The 13,500-nt window shown below is 38.7% G+C and overlaps 1 long non-coding RNA gene across 1 annotated transcript in view; it reads right to left on the reverse strand.

Annotated features, from left to right (window-relative positions):
• Positions 1–13,500, reverse strand: part of LOC139668442 (uncharacterized) — a 166,771-nt gene that overhangs the window by 140,236 nt on the left and 13,035 nt on the right. The gene's annotated exons all lie outside the window — the stretch shown is intronic.

Raw genomic sequence — 13,500 nt, forward strand, 5'->3', positions numbered from 1 at the left:
ATGCACGCTGAACAATGTTCACAGGCCTGCTAAGGCTTCAGTAACTTAGTTATGCTTTATTCTCTTTCTAATCCACCCACATACATGTTTTACCAATTTAAACTTTTTATAGATCCTCCTAAAGTATTTTCTGCTGTGCTTTGCTCTTAACATGACATTTGGTTTTCTTGCTTCAATCCTTGCTCAAGTACTGGGTGCCTTCCTATGTCTATGTAACGTTGTGCAAGACTGATTCTGTACCTGAGTGTGGAGCAGAGCTAAAAGGAATAAAGAAGAAGGAATAAAAGGACTTCACTCTGTGCCACACTTCTGCCTGGCTCTTCTGTACAAAATATATAACACTGATTGCAGAGCTTTGGTCCTTGCTTGCCAATAAATTACTGGAAGTAGACATAAAAGATGTAAATGGAATCATACTTTAATGAAAACTAAAGTGCTTATAACTTAAGGAATTTGTTACAAAGCAGAACCAATGCTAATTGTACAAATAGGTCCAGGCACACACTCCTACAAGTGTAAAGGACAGATCTTTAAGAAAGATCAAGGCCATATTCTCTTTTTTGTACAGAGTGATTAAAGAGATATGCTAATATAATTAAGTACTATATAAGCATATTTTAAGTGAAGCATCAAAAAAGTCATACCAGCTTACATTTCAAATCAGGAATAATCAGAATCATTTTGAGTCCTATTATTTTCAGCTGTGAGACAACAGCTGATTCCAATGGGCTCTATATCACTGAAAGCCTGTGAAGTGGTTTCCAAGACAAAGTTTAGATCTTTGCTAAGCTAATATATCCATTCATCCTACAGAGCTTCTTCCTGAGCTAAAATTCTTCTTTGTATTTGAGTGGTATAATCCCTCATCAACTCAAAACCATACTCCCTAGAAAAGCACTGAATTTCAAGAATAACAGAAAAACCTGGAGACTTAGAAATAAAATTATGGACTTTTTTAGTTGATAATTGTCACTACCTCCCATAAGATTCTTGTGCTGAGTTGAGCTGATTATAAAATAAAAGGAATGTATTTCCTAGAAAAATGGAAAGGCTGTCTTAAAGAAAGATGCTTTTCAGATCTAAAATGCAACAGTTGAATTCTATTTCCAAATCAAAATCATAAACTAATCAGATTTACATAAGAAAAAGCAACATGTAAAATGCATGAAGTTTTTATTAAAGAAAATTATTTCTGGCAGTTGCACCACTTGAGATAAGGGGCGATGAAGACATGAGCAAGTACCTTGGCATCACTTGGTGTGAGCTTGGAGCTCTGCCTAGCAACATTTCTAAAATGAATCAAAGCTCATCTGGCACCCTGCTTAATCTTTAGCTAATGCATACATTGGGACTCAGACTTCCCCTTTGTGTTATGATGTTCCCATCACACTAATGATTGTTTCAATTCAGCATGGCATATAAAGTGGAGAATATTTAGGAAGTTATACCCATGGGCAGAGTAATGAACATATCTACACTAAAAGTCATAGTGAGATGTTCATTTATGTTGGTCATAATTGTGCAATAGAAGATCAGAGTCTGTTAACAGCTTGGGCACAATAAATAAAGCACACTCCATATTCTCTCCACCTGAATGCTTAAACGGCACTGTAAACGTTCATTTTTATCAGAGTTTGCTGTATGCTGAGCTGAAGAATATGACAGTAGATTCTGTTGGAGGTAAGTATTGAATGGAAGGAGTGAATGTCCATTCCTGGTTATGTGTGGGGTTATGGATACCTGAAGTCCACTCAGGAGAGCATGGGGATGGATACAAGGAATCAGCTGTATGATACTGGACGGAATAATTTTTTCATACAGAGAGATGATTGTTTTAGAAATGACATTCGTTTATTCTCTACAAAACAGGAAAGACTTGCTTCAGGCAACTGAAGGAAGCAGCAATTGACCTTTATATTCTTTCTTTTCCCTGAGGGGATATAAAGCAATGAGTCAGCTTTGATTCTCCCCTCAGCCCCACTGTCAGAGAGACTGCCAAGTATATATTGGGTTCCCAAGGGCAAAAGGCCTTCAAGCAGATATTTGCGATACTTATCCCTGTGGCTAGTGCTGAAAATTAAAGACACATGATGTTCAAACCCAAAACAACAAGCATAGCTTTCCAAAGACAACCAGCTGCTTCACTGGAAACTGCCAAATCAAACAATTAGGAATTCAGAAAGGATATTCACATGGTCTGCTTTTTCCTTGGACGGTTTAGAATTCTCCACCAAGAGAGGAGACAACTTTGATATTTCAGAAAAACTATAAGAGTGATTATTCATCACTGGCTTTGTCCAGCTGGGGAGGTAAGGGTAAGTATCTGTTTTGAAAGAAAAAATAGCTGAAGCTTCCTCAATCAGCAAGGCAGCTCATGAAACACATTCTGAGAAAATACCATTAAAGACAAGCTGTTATGTAGGTTAACCATCACTATCAAAACTGGGAGGACTTGACATGATATGATTTTTTCAAATGGTTTTATAAAGGAAAGTGAGAGGGATGGACACAAATTAAGTTGCCTCTTTCTGCTAAGCTTCACATACATACAGATACTACTTTGGTGATGTGAATTAGAATGCATAACAACCCCATTCCTACAGTCAGATTAAAAGTAAGGCAGACTGTGGAGTCAGCACCATTCAGAAGAATCACTCCTGAGGTAAGACAAAATTAACCTGTTACATAAAGCAAACCACCTCATATGCAAGCTTGTGAAAGAACTCCAAAACTGACATTACTAAACTTCTCAAAAGCATAGTATTTCCGTATACCATCTTTTCATCTTCCAATGTAGTTGTAGTATACTGTGCTTCTTCCAGTGACTATCATTCTCATACTTAATTTCAGTAGTTGATGGTGAATGACTAAAGCCTACAAAATTAAAATAACCCTGAAGTTCACCAAATGCCCAATTCTACACATATGTCAATACCTTGGCAGAAATTGTAGAAAATGTTACAAAAGCAAGAGCAAAACTAGTTGTTTCACACAGCTCTAAAACCCCATAAAAAGTCTTGCCAGAGAAACACCATTCAGGCTGAAAAAGATAAAGATTTTTAAAATGCAGTACTTAAAAAAGCTAACAACAAATGAATTGTGTACCAGCTGCTGGTACAGATGCTCAAATTCATAACAAGTTCTTCACCTATGGATAGCAAAGCATCAGGACATGAACCTTGTCGAAACCTCATTTAACTCTTGACCTAGACCGTGATCAAATCTTTTGAGGGCATGACTTTCTACACAGTTTCTAAACTCCCTGATTCTATCGGAGTTGAACACTCTCAGAAAAAAACAATCCTTTCTGGAAAGCTGTTGAATGCTTCTTGCTATTTCACCAAGTGCTATCCTATCACTCAAGAAGTTATACTGAGTATTCCACTGTCAGTTTTAGAAATCCGCCTAGTTCTTCAAAATGAAAATTCTATCTCAGATCTTACCAGAATACTATCACAGGGCCCTAAATGCAAATAAGAAGAGAGCACACCATCAGAGCTTCAGCAAAGCCAGCTCTTTAATTTATAATAATTCAAATATTTTTGGCTCGAAAAATAATCTGAGTAGTGAGTGCAACTCTATTTGTATTGCTTCAAAAGAGAAAACATATTACTCAAATAAGCTGAGTGAGGGAAAGAGAGCAAAAATATGAAGGACTGATGGGGAAGGAAAAGGCAAAATTATTGTAGCTGTATCTATTACTAATAATTAATTTTATATATACAGCTAGATGAATAAGATGAAAAGAAATGTGCAGGTTTAAAGGTAAACCGGCAGGAGAAATGGACCCACCAAAAGAGAGACTATGTCAGAGTTACAATTTAATGAAAGATATTACAATAAATACACTGACACAAAGAGAAATTGCTTTCAACTCACAAAAACCCAGCAGTATAACCCAGTGTCCTGAGGCACAAACCAAAGGGGTTTGTTAGCCCTTGTGCTGAGACCAACGTGGTTCCCCCCAGTTCAAAGCAAAAGGAAGTGAAGAACCTGTTGGTGCAGGTGATGGTGGTAGTCTTGTTGAGAGTGGTGGTCATAGTCTGGTTGGGGTTCTGGTCCTCCCAATCTGGCGAGTGGTCCCGAGGTCTTGAAACCCCCATATTATGTACCCTCAGGTCCAGGTGGGAGTACACAGTACCTCCCCCAGGGTGGGGAGTTACACAGTAGGTGATCTGACTCTGTGAGTCATGGGGTATTTTGGAATCATTGATGGCCCATTAGCACCCTCAGGCTGGGTGTGGAGGTGCTAATGACTTGCTGGAAGAGAGTTGCTACAGCTTTTATCTCACAGGCTTCTTTCACACCCTGAGGGGGTCAGGTGTGCCCTGGGCAACTGCTGCAAATGGTCCATTGTTAACAGTTCTTGGGAAATGAATAGCGAGTGTAGAATACATAGCTTTGATCACCCACACACACAGTGATAAACTGGTCCCATCTGCTGAACTAGGACAAGAAGGCAAGAAGAAAAATATATTAGTGCTCAAGATAAGAAAAGACATCTGTAAGGCGCTGATCTTCACAGCTTTTTCCAGATCATTTTAAGTGATCTCACATGAACTGCCTAAAAATAGAAACTGGTAATTTAACCCCCATTCAGTGCATATTTGAACCAGTCTTTTACTTAGGCAGTTCTAATTTTCAATCAGAATCTTCCTTGCCCTTTTGCTAATAACATTTTACACACTGCTGAATAGTTCTATGGAAAATACAGGTATTAAATTACTAATGGGGAATAAACAGTTCAGCTGAACAACATAGGTGCCTGAAAACCAAAAACTCTTCACAGAGGTTAGCAAGAGGAAGTTTCTTAAGGTGGTATCTTCTTCAAGATGCTATTTCTTAACATGAATTTTCTTAAATAGAATTTTTTGGCAATTTTTGATACAGTATAATATCAAACAGGCTATCTTTTCTTTTCTAGAAAAGCACCTTCTGAGAAAGGGTGGAAAAATATGCAGCATTTTGTAAAGAAACTTTCCTGAGTAGTGCAGATAGAGATATAAGTAAGTGCTGTATTTGTGAGCAGTCAGAGAATGACGGTTTCCAGCAAAGCTTTCAAAAGCATTAAATTCACTCCAAGAAAACTTCTGAAACTTGGACTTTGCCTGTGAATGTATGATACATGTCTCAAAAAATAAAACCAAAGAACCCAAGCAAAAGCACAAAACCAAGAATAAAGTGCCATTTAGTCGGAGGAAGACTAAATAAGATCTGTTTCTAGAAGATGAAAAGCAGCTTTGCACTCTTTTGCTGCAGGCTGAAGCATACATTTTGGTTGCCTCTGTCTGAATACACTGCATTCTGACAATATGGCAAGAAGCCAATAAGATAAAACACACTGTAAGATCATATTTTGTAAATCAGAACTTTCCCAAAGTGTACTAGTAATATAACAGATCTAGAAATTAGTAAAATAAATCAGCAGTTTCCATCTTTAAAAGTTCAGTTTATGTTTAAACCTATTTACCATCATCTAATGTTATATGAAATTCATAAAAGTTATGAGTGCAACAGTTAAAGCAGCATTGAAGAGCTGGACTAGATAATTTACCTGATTAGGGACCTGGATGACTAATATATTAGCTCTGAATGCAAATGTAAAGATAGAATTCTGCTGGTGTTATACAACCATAAATCTGGAACAACCCTTCTGAGGCCCCTGGAAATTCTGAGATGTTAAAGGAATATAACAGAGCTCAAATCTGTTCAAAATCACTGTAATGCTATAATTCCTTCCTAAACTACATGAGATTATTTGTATTTACAGGCTCAGGAATGGCAAGATTACAGACAAAAAATCATAAAAAGAAGGAATTCCTCAAGAAAAAAATAAAACAGATATTCAAGCTTGAATACTTTGGAGTTATAAATAATAGGAACTAATGAAATTTCCATTTTCTTTCAAACTACAGTCAACAAGCAGGTTGTGCTCCTAAATTAACTCTAGATACAAGACTTACAGAAGGACAGAGGTTGAAAACAATGAAACCTGATTAAATTAGTTTGAAAAATACCTAGTGAAATACCTATGATTAGATTATTTCATCTTTAGATCAGGGCAGCAAATTTCCCAGGGTTGTAAAACTACCTGCCTTATAACATGGATCAAACTATTTGCCATGTAAAATGAGAAACAGGTCAGCACAAAACTGACAGAATTAATTCATAGTGTACACTTTTCCATCATACTAAATGCTGTTTCTGTGCACTGAGCCATCAGTAATCTCAATTCTTTTTCCTGTAAGTACTACATCTCTGGTTAGATCAATTTGTCCTTTCAGTGTTACTGTACTTTAATTTGCCTTGTGCTTTACACTTCCTCTGCAAGCTGCAGTTTAACAGATTTTATGAAGATGCAACTACATTAAAAAAAATACTATCGTGTTTGTAGTGGAGGTCTTGAGCCATCGAATATTAATCTCCTTTTAGCTATATATATTTAACTTCACAGTTTCTGTAGCTCTTCAGAGCATTGCTATGACATTTTAAAGTCACCATAAATACATGTTCCTTTATGGCAAATACTTAGCCAAGCTAATAATTTTTTATTTTTTCATTTAATCATTATTGCTGTCACTGCAGAGCCTGAAATATGTGATAAGAAAGTAGTAAAAATAACTATAGCAGTGTCTATCAATAGAGTGCTGAAAACAGTCCTTTAACTCCTGTGCAAAAAGGTTGAAAAGTGAAGAAAAGAGAAATTACTTCATGCCCCATTCCTGGCAGTGTTCAAGGCCAGGTTGGATGGGGCTTTGAGCAACCTGATCTAGTGGAAGGTGTCCCTTTCCATGGTAGGAGGGGTTGGAACTAGATGATCTTTAAGGTCCCTTCCCACCCAAACCATTCTGTGATTCTATGATTCTGTGAAACAGAGCTTTATCTTGATGTACACTACCTTTCCAATCCTGCACTGAATTACCTGTTCCTTTCATAGCTTGGCAATCATTTGGTATGACCACAGGCACAAGCTCCTGCTGATTCTTAGATGTGCCAATAAGATCCCCTCTTCTGGATGCAAGAGACTGTCCTGTTTAACACAGCTTTTAAAGGTTGTGATTTGCCAGTGTACAAGCACTAAGTGTGATTAATTCTGGGTGTGCTAGCACCCAGCATGGGAACCCAGAGATAACAGGGGAACACTCATTCACTTGCACGAGTCCTAACCTGGCATATTGAAAGGGCTGTGTGTAAAACAGGGACTGCAATCTAGATTTCACTGTATCTTTCACTTTTAGTCAGACAATTCTTTCTCTCCCTATTTGTATCAATTTTACACAGCAAACTTGTTTACTTTAAAGAAAAATCAAGGAACTTACTGCCCTGTTCCTGCAGCAAACTGCCCAGCTATTCTCGAGCCTCCTCTGCATTTTTGCCTTTGGCTTTGTAGTTTGATCCTTATTGCAGTCTAAATGTTCCCTAAAGATGGAAAACTTTGTCTTGAAACTGACATAGGTGTTCTCATTTCCCCACTTGTTATGCAGAAAAAAATACTCTGGACTTTGCACAAAAGCTCAGTTGCTCTTTTAAATGGACTTCCTCACTTTTTTGGGGTCATTTGCTTTAACTATATGTAACAGTAGTCAAGGTGCAAATGAAGGAGATGGAAGAAAGCAGTTTGAAATGAATTAAGGCCGAAAGTGTAAAAAAAAAACCCAAAATAATCACAATAGATACGATTTCTGGATATGGCTTCTGTTCTGTCTTTCTTCAGCCAGGATTCTTTCTCCCAACAACAACCCAGCAGCCACTGACACGGATTATCTGTTCCAGTGATGTTCCCCCAGATGTGGTGCCCAGTGGCCAAGGGCCAGCTTGAAGAAGAGTGTTAAACTTTATGAGAATCTGAGCATTTTTGCTATGGTCCAAGGATCCTCATAGACTGGATGAAGCCAGAATCCAGTCTTCTGCACTGGTAATGGAGTCTGAAGTTCCTCAGAACAGGAAAGGATCAAAAATATTGTCCTAGGCTACCTGAGGAAGAACGAGACTAGATTGAGAAGATGCCAGTCCCTCTTAAAATTTTAAATCAGATTGTATTTGTAGGACATGGGACATTTTTGCAGACAAAGTACATTGAAAGTGTTCTCTTTTGCTGAAGCTTGAACAACATGAGAATAGGTACTCAAACATAACACAGACATGTCAAAGCAAGTAGGTGAAACCTAAAGTAAGAAAGAAAAGGACAAGCAGTGCAAGTTTCTTCAAATCTGGTCAAAGCTGTAGGTTGTTTTACTGTTATCTGAATGGGATCAGATATTGTTGGTATAGCAATACATGAAAATCATGTTATACACACACACAACCTGTTTTGCCAGATAGTACTTTGCAGTACTACAAATCACCATTTACCCTCCAAGACCTTTCCTAAACAGTGAGCAATCTAAAAGAGAAGCACAAGGAATTTTACACTAGATGAGGAAATAAAAAGGATTCATGAAAATATTAATTCCCATGTTAAATGGAAGGGGGTGCAGCAGAGATGATAAAGTTCATTCAAGCTGAAACTCTCCTTTAGTACTGTGGCCATTCTTAAAGAATTCAATTATTTATTTTACAGAAATAAATCCAACTTAAAGTGCCATCAGATATCCAGAAGTAAAGCAAACAAAACTCTGTCTTGAAAAGGTCAGAAGTGAAAATCCGTCAATCGGTGTTATTATCTAGCAAGGTTAGAGCTGCTGTCCCATTTTTTCCCTCTAATAAACTGCTGGAAGACCAGGTGAAAGAGCTATGATGAAGGCAGTTGGAAAACTCACTTATAAACAACAGTGAAACTCAAAATGAAGTGTAATCCTGTGGACAAGGGCTCCCTCTGTGCAAAGACTCTCCCTGTCACAGGATAGGAACAGTGTGCCACAGTGAAAGGTGCCAGCAGTGGGAGGAAACACATAAAACAAATTAGCCCTCTCCCCTTTCCACCAGTAAATCCATCTGGTAACAGCTGTTACCTATCCAGTTTATACAATCTCTTCTCCAAAATCTTTGATGTCCAGAAGACTGGAAAATCTAATCGTGTCTTGGGAAAGAGGATAACAAAAATATTGAGAAAGTAATAAAAACACAAGCAATTCTCTTATTGCAATACTCACTGAGAAAAAAAGTTTTTCAAATCTGGTTAGTTAGCAAACTCTTTTATAAACCAGTCATGAATGGAGGAAATTTACTATTCATGGCTATGGAAATCAAATTTAAAAAAGATCTTGCTTCATTCAGCAATTTTGAGAACAATGATATATTTTCATTTGCTTTGCTAAGGACAACTACAAAATGAGAGAAATGAGGCTTCCTCTGGAAGCCTTCAGTGTACAGCCAGGGCACAATTTAGCCCATTAGCCCAAGGACTTGATTCTCCATTACATCAGCCCTAATGGAATGGTGCTTGTGCAATGAAGATGGTAATGAGCGAAATAAGTTGTGATATCTCTGGTTCTACTATATGATCAAACTAGTCAGACACACCAAGTGCCGAGAGGTCTGTGGTAAGGCACAAAACATGGAACAACTTGACTGCTACCTGCCATGATAGGGCTTCTGAGAAGGAGGTGGCATTCCTAGAGAGACACACCAAGCACAACCCTACACTAGGAGTGACAGAACTGCTCTCTTTTGTGCTGATGAAATCACTTGAGATGTGCTACCCACGACATATGCCCCACAGTAGTTAAATGAGGAATGAGAGTCCTCTTCTGTCCCTTTTGCCCCAGACAAAAAGTTGCAGCATTATGCAAACATGCCCCACTTGGGGCACATCAGGAGGTTGCGGTGCATTGCTGCTCTTCCCACTGGATGTATTGGACTGCCCGATGCTGGGCTCAGGCAGGACTTGGCCAGCAGCGCAGGAAATAAACAGCCCTCCTTCTGGAAAACAGGGAGCAAGCCAGTCTCCTGGCACCTGTTGAAACAAGACTATAAGATTTAAGTTGGGAATACCAATATTCTTTTCCTGCATGGATCCTTCAGGCACAGCTGCAGTACCCAACAGAGACTGCAAAACTTGCACAGAGTTTTGCACTGGCTGCTGTGAAATCAGAGTAGCACTCATACCAAAGCAGATATGCAAAGGGAGAGAGATAATATTATTTTTAAAAATTAATTTTAAAGCTCTCCCTCTAGCACAATCCCATTAACCTACAGCTACTGTACACACAGATCTCCCCACCAGGCACCTCAGTTACACATCAGATAATACCCTCAGAGACCTATTTTTTTTTCTATTTGGAGATTACTTACTACAAATTCTCATCAACTTATTTTTGTTTTAAATCACTACAAAATGGCTTTCTATTTTTGAGGGGGGGGAAGGTAGAAGGGGGTGAGATGAAGGCCAAAGTATTTTAAATTTTAATGGAAAAAGTCCCTCCAAAGTGCAAAATCTTTCAAACACAGACTTAGGTGGTTTGTGAAACTTGTGTATGACTGCTCTGTATAGCTTGTACCACACTCTGCCTCCTTCATCCTCTGACACATAGCAAGAAAACTGGATTCAAAGTGAGATTGCACCATGGTGAATTCATTCCTTGAATTGCATCGTAAGTTCCAGCAATACACAGCGTGGGAACACGTCGATTAGCTCTCGCTTTGAAAAAATTGGATTTGCAAAGGTCAGCAGTGGCTCGGCCCATTTCTCAGCAGATCTTTGGCTTGCTTTTCATCCTGGGACTAGCAGGGAGGAGGTCAGAGCAGAATGACAAAAAGAGTGAGCTTTTTGAAGAAAGACCAAAGAATCTGACCATGCTCACAGCAGTGTGGAGGTTTCTTTTGCTCAAAGCAAATAAAAAGGTAGATTTAAAATCAAATTTATGGGAATAACTTTCTGGCTTTACTTTACATATTAAACAATTAATTCTTTTGGTATAAACTAAGAAATGCTTTCCAGTGTAACTTTTGGTCTGGCAAGAGCTGCCTGAAGCTAATCCTCAGAAAAGCCTGCTCGCCCTCCCCCATCCCTTCCTTTCTGTGCAAAAGGGTTCAGCCAGCCTCGAAAAGAGGTAGAAAGAGGCAAAACTCAGCCTCTAGTGGAAGTGGGAAACCCAGGGAGTTTGTGCTGTTTTTCTCCTTTGAAACATGTTTCCCAGTTGTTTACCTTGCTCCCATGCCAGTGTACTGAGACAGAGGTAGCTTCATTACCCTTTTAAGCCGGAAAATTCACAAAATATTTTGGCCACTCTCTGCACCTTATTAACATAAACTGGAGTTTCCTCCAGCTGCTGGCAGGGCAGGGTGCTGGTAGTGTGTGATCAAGGCAATTTAGCGGCTGTTGCTGAGGTTCACATTGGGCTGGTGGTGAAGGATTCCTCCTGGATCCTGGACAGGGGTTTGCTGTGGCCACTTACACTGGAAAGCCACAAAGAGGGAAAGAGGTGGGGAGGAAACAAAATGAGAGCAGTTTAGAAAGGAATCCAAAAATACCAGCAAGCCTGAGTTGCTTTACCTGTAAATATTAAACATTTGTTGCAGGAATATGCACAGACTGAAACATGTCTCCTAGAAAGCTGAAAATAATGGACTCATTAGCTTCATTAGTGTATTTTTTGGCAGATCTCTTTGTATGCCTCACTTTCTCCAGCTTCAAAGCTTTGTGAAGTCTTGCAGTGTGGGGAAACAAAAGGGAGAATAGCTCTAGCTGCTGTCACAGGGCTCCTCAAGCTGTAAAAATTTGCTTTTTCCTAGTTTGTCCAACAAGGAACATTGCAGCATTCTGGCATAAAATATGATTTAGAAAGTATCCAAATCATAGAAGACCAAAATTTGATGCACTGTAGGTTCCTGTTAAGTAGCCAGTACTAATCTAGGTGAATTTTCCTTGTCATTAACTGAGCAAAAGCTGACTACTGGCCTTTACCTTAATTTATTCAACTGAGAAAATTCCTTTCAGAGTCTGTCCCAGAGATCTGGCTGCTGCAGAAGGTGCCAGCAGGAATACTGCACATCTTGGGAAAGCTGCTGCATGGGGGGCATTTACAGTCTATGCAAAAGAGGTGTAGAACAGAGTATTTAGGCAGATGAAGATGAAAAGGGAGTGGTTATCTTCAAAATGACAGATGAGTGATGTTTCTGTGACCTAACAGGAAGTAATAAATGCTTGTTTTAGGCTTTTAGTGGAGCAATGGCTTCTTCACCTGCTGCTTCATAACTGCATCAGGCTTCTACCAATATCTGATCATCACCACTGCAGAATGAGTTTATAGATGTCATGTAACAACTCTGTGGAAGAGATTGTGCCAGCTCCCCTCACAAGTGTTATGCACCACAGATAGAGGCATATTCTGAAGTTTTCCATTACCTCACATAACAATAACTCTTTAACTGCACCTTCACTTCCCAGTTACAGAGGTGGAGGCAAGTAGGGGACCTGAGTAATCTCAGGGATCTGATCCCCAGCTAAGCGGATCTCTCTTCAGAGAATGCTAAATATGAGATCCCATCTACAAGTTTTGTTGGAGCATTCTTGTTAGGAATGTAATTTTTAATTTGACAGATTTGCACAAAATTTGACCTGCAGAAAATTGTATGTGGGCACATACGTCTTTTGCAAAGTTTGTATCTGTGTATGTGTAGGTAAACATATACCTTACCATGGAGAGCCTAGGCATTAATGTATCTGGATTACCTGTGCACAGCCATTCATGGTCAGTCTTCAAACCCCAGATCTAGCTGCTTTTTTCTATTTAGCATCCTCTTGTCTTTCTGTTTTCATTTTAACACTCTTTTATGTGTGATGTTTTTATCAACACTTACTTCATCTTTCTTCAGTGGAGAAAGGCATCCTTATTGCACCTTTCACATATGAATAAGCTTCATAACTGAAAACACTAAGTGCTGGTTTTAGCTTTCTTTTTTACATAAACAAACCAAAGTCAGAAGGTTAAACAACTACAGTTGAGGGTACCTTGCTAAGCTGCACTAAGAAAATGGAAGATTGGTCTGAACACATATTTTTTATTAAAAGAGAATGAACATAAATTACAGCTGCTGACTATGTAGTCATTCTTTTTATGAGGTGTTTCCCTATACCCATATATGATTTCCACATATAAATTCCCTGCTGGACTGAAAACTCACATGAAACTGGTGTTTTCCTTAATAAATTGTCTACAGAATCAGTATTTCATCTCAGATGTAAAAAGTTCATTAGGGAAAAAAAGCATCCCAGTGTCCTGGAGGAAAGCAATGCCAGACACTATCAAAGCTAAGAAAAAAGATCTGCCTGCAGATTGTAGAGCATTTCCCCCTGCTTTTCTACTTAATTATTTTCCATAATTTAATAAAATCCAATATAACACAGCATGTTTTAATGGTGCCTGCGGTAACAACCACTCAGTCCAGTGCAGAAAAAAGCAATTCTGTTCCACTGAGGATTTCAGCATGTTAAATTCTTTTTCCTTTAAAAGTTTCTTGAAGTAGGAATAGGCTCCTAGCTCTGAAACAATCTGTCTCTGAGCACAGAAACCCTGAAGTCCTCTGCTCTGAAAGAGTCTGTTTGCTGGAATGCCCTCA

Source organism: Pithys albifrons, chromosome 2 (genome assembly GCF_047495875.1).
Source record: "Pithys albifrons albifrons isolate INPA30051 chromosome 2, PitAlb_v1, whole genome shotgun sequence".
In the NCBI taxonomy this organism is placed as follows: Eukaryota; Metazoa; Chordata; class Aves; order Passeriformes; family Thamnophilidae; genus Pithys; species Pithys albifrons.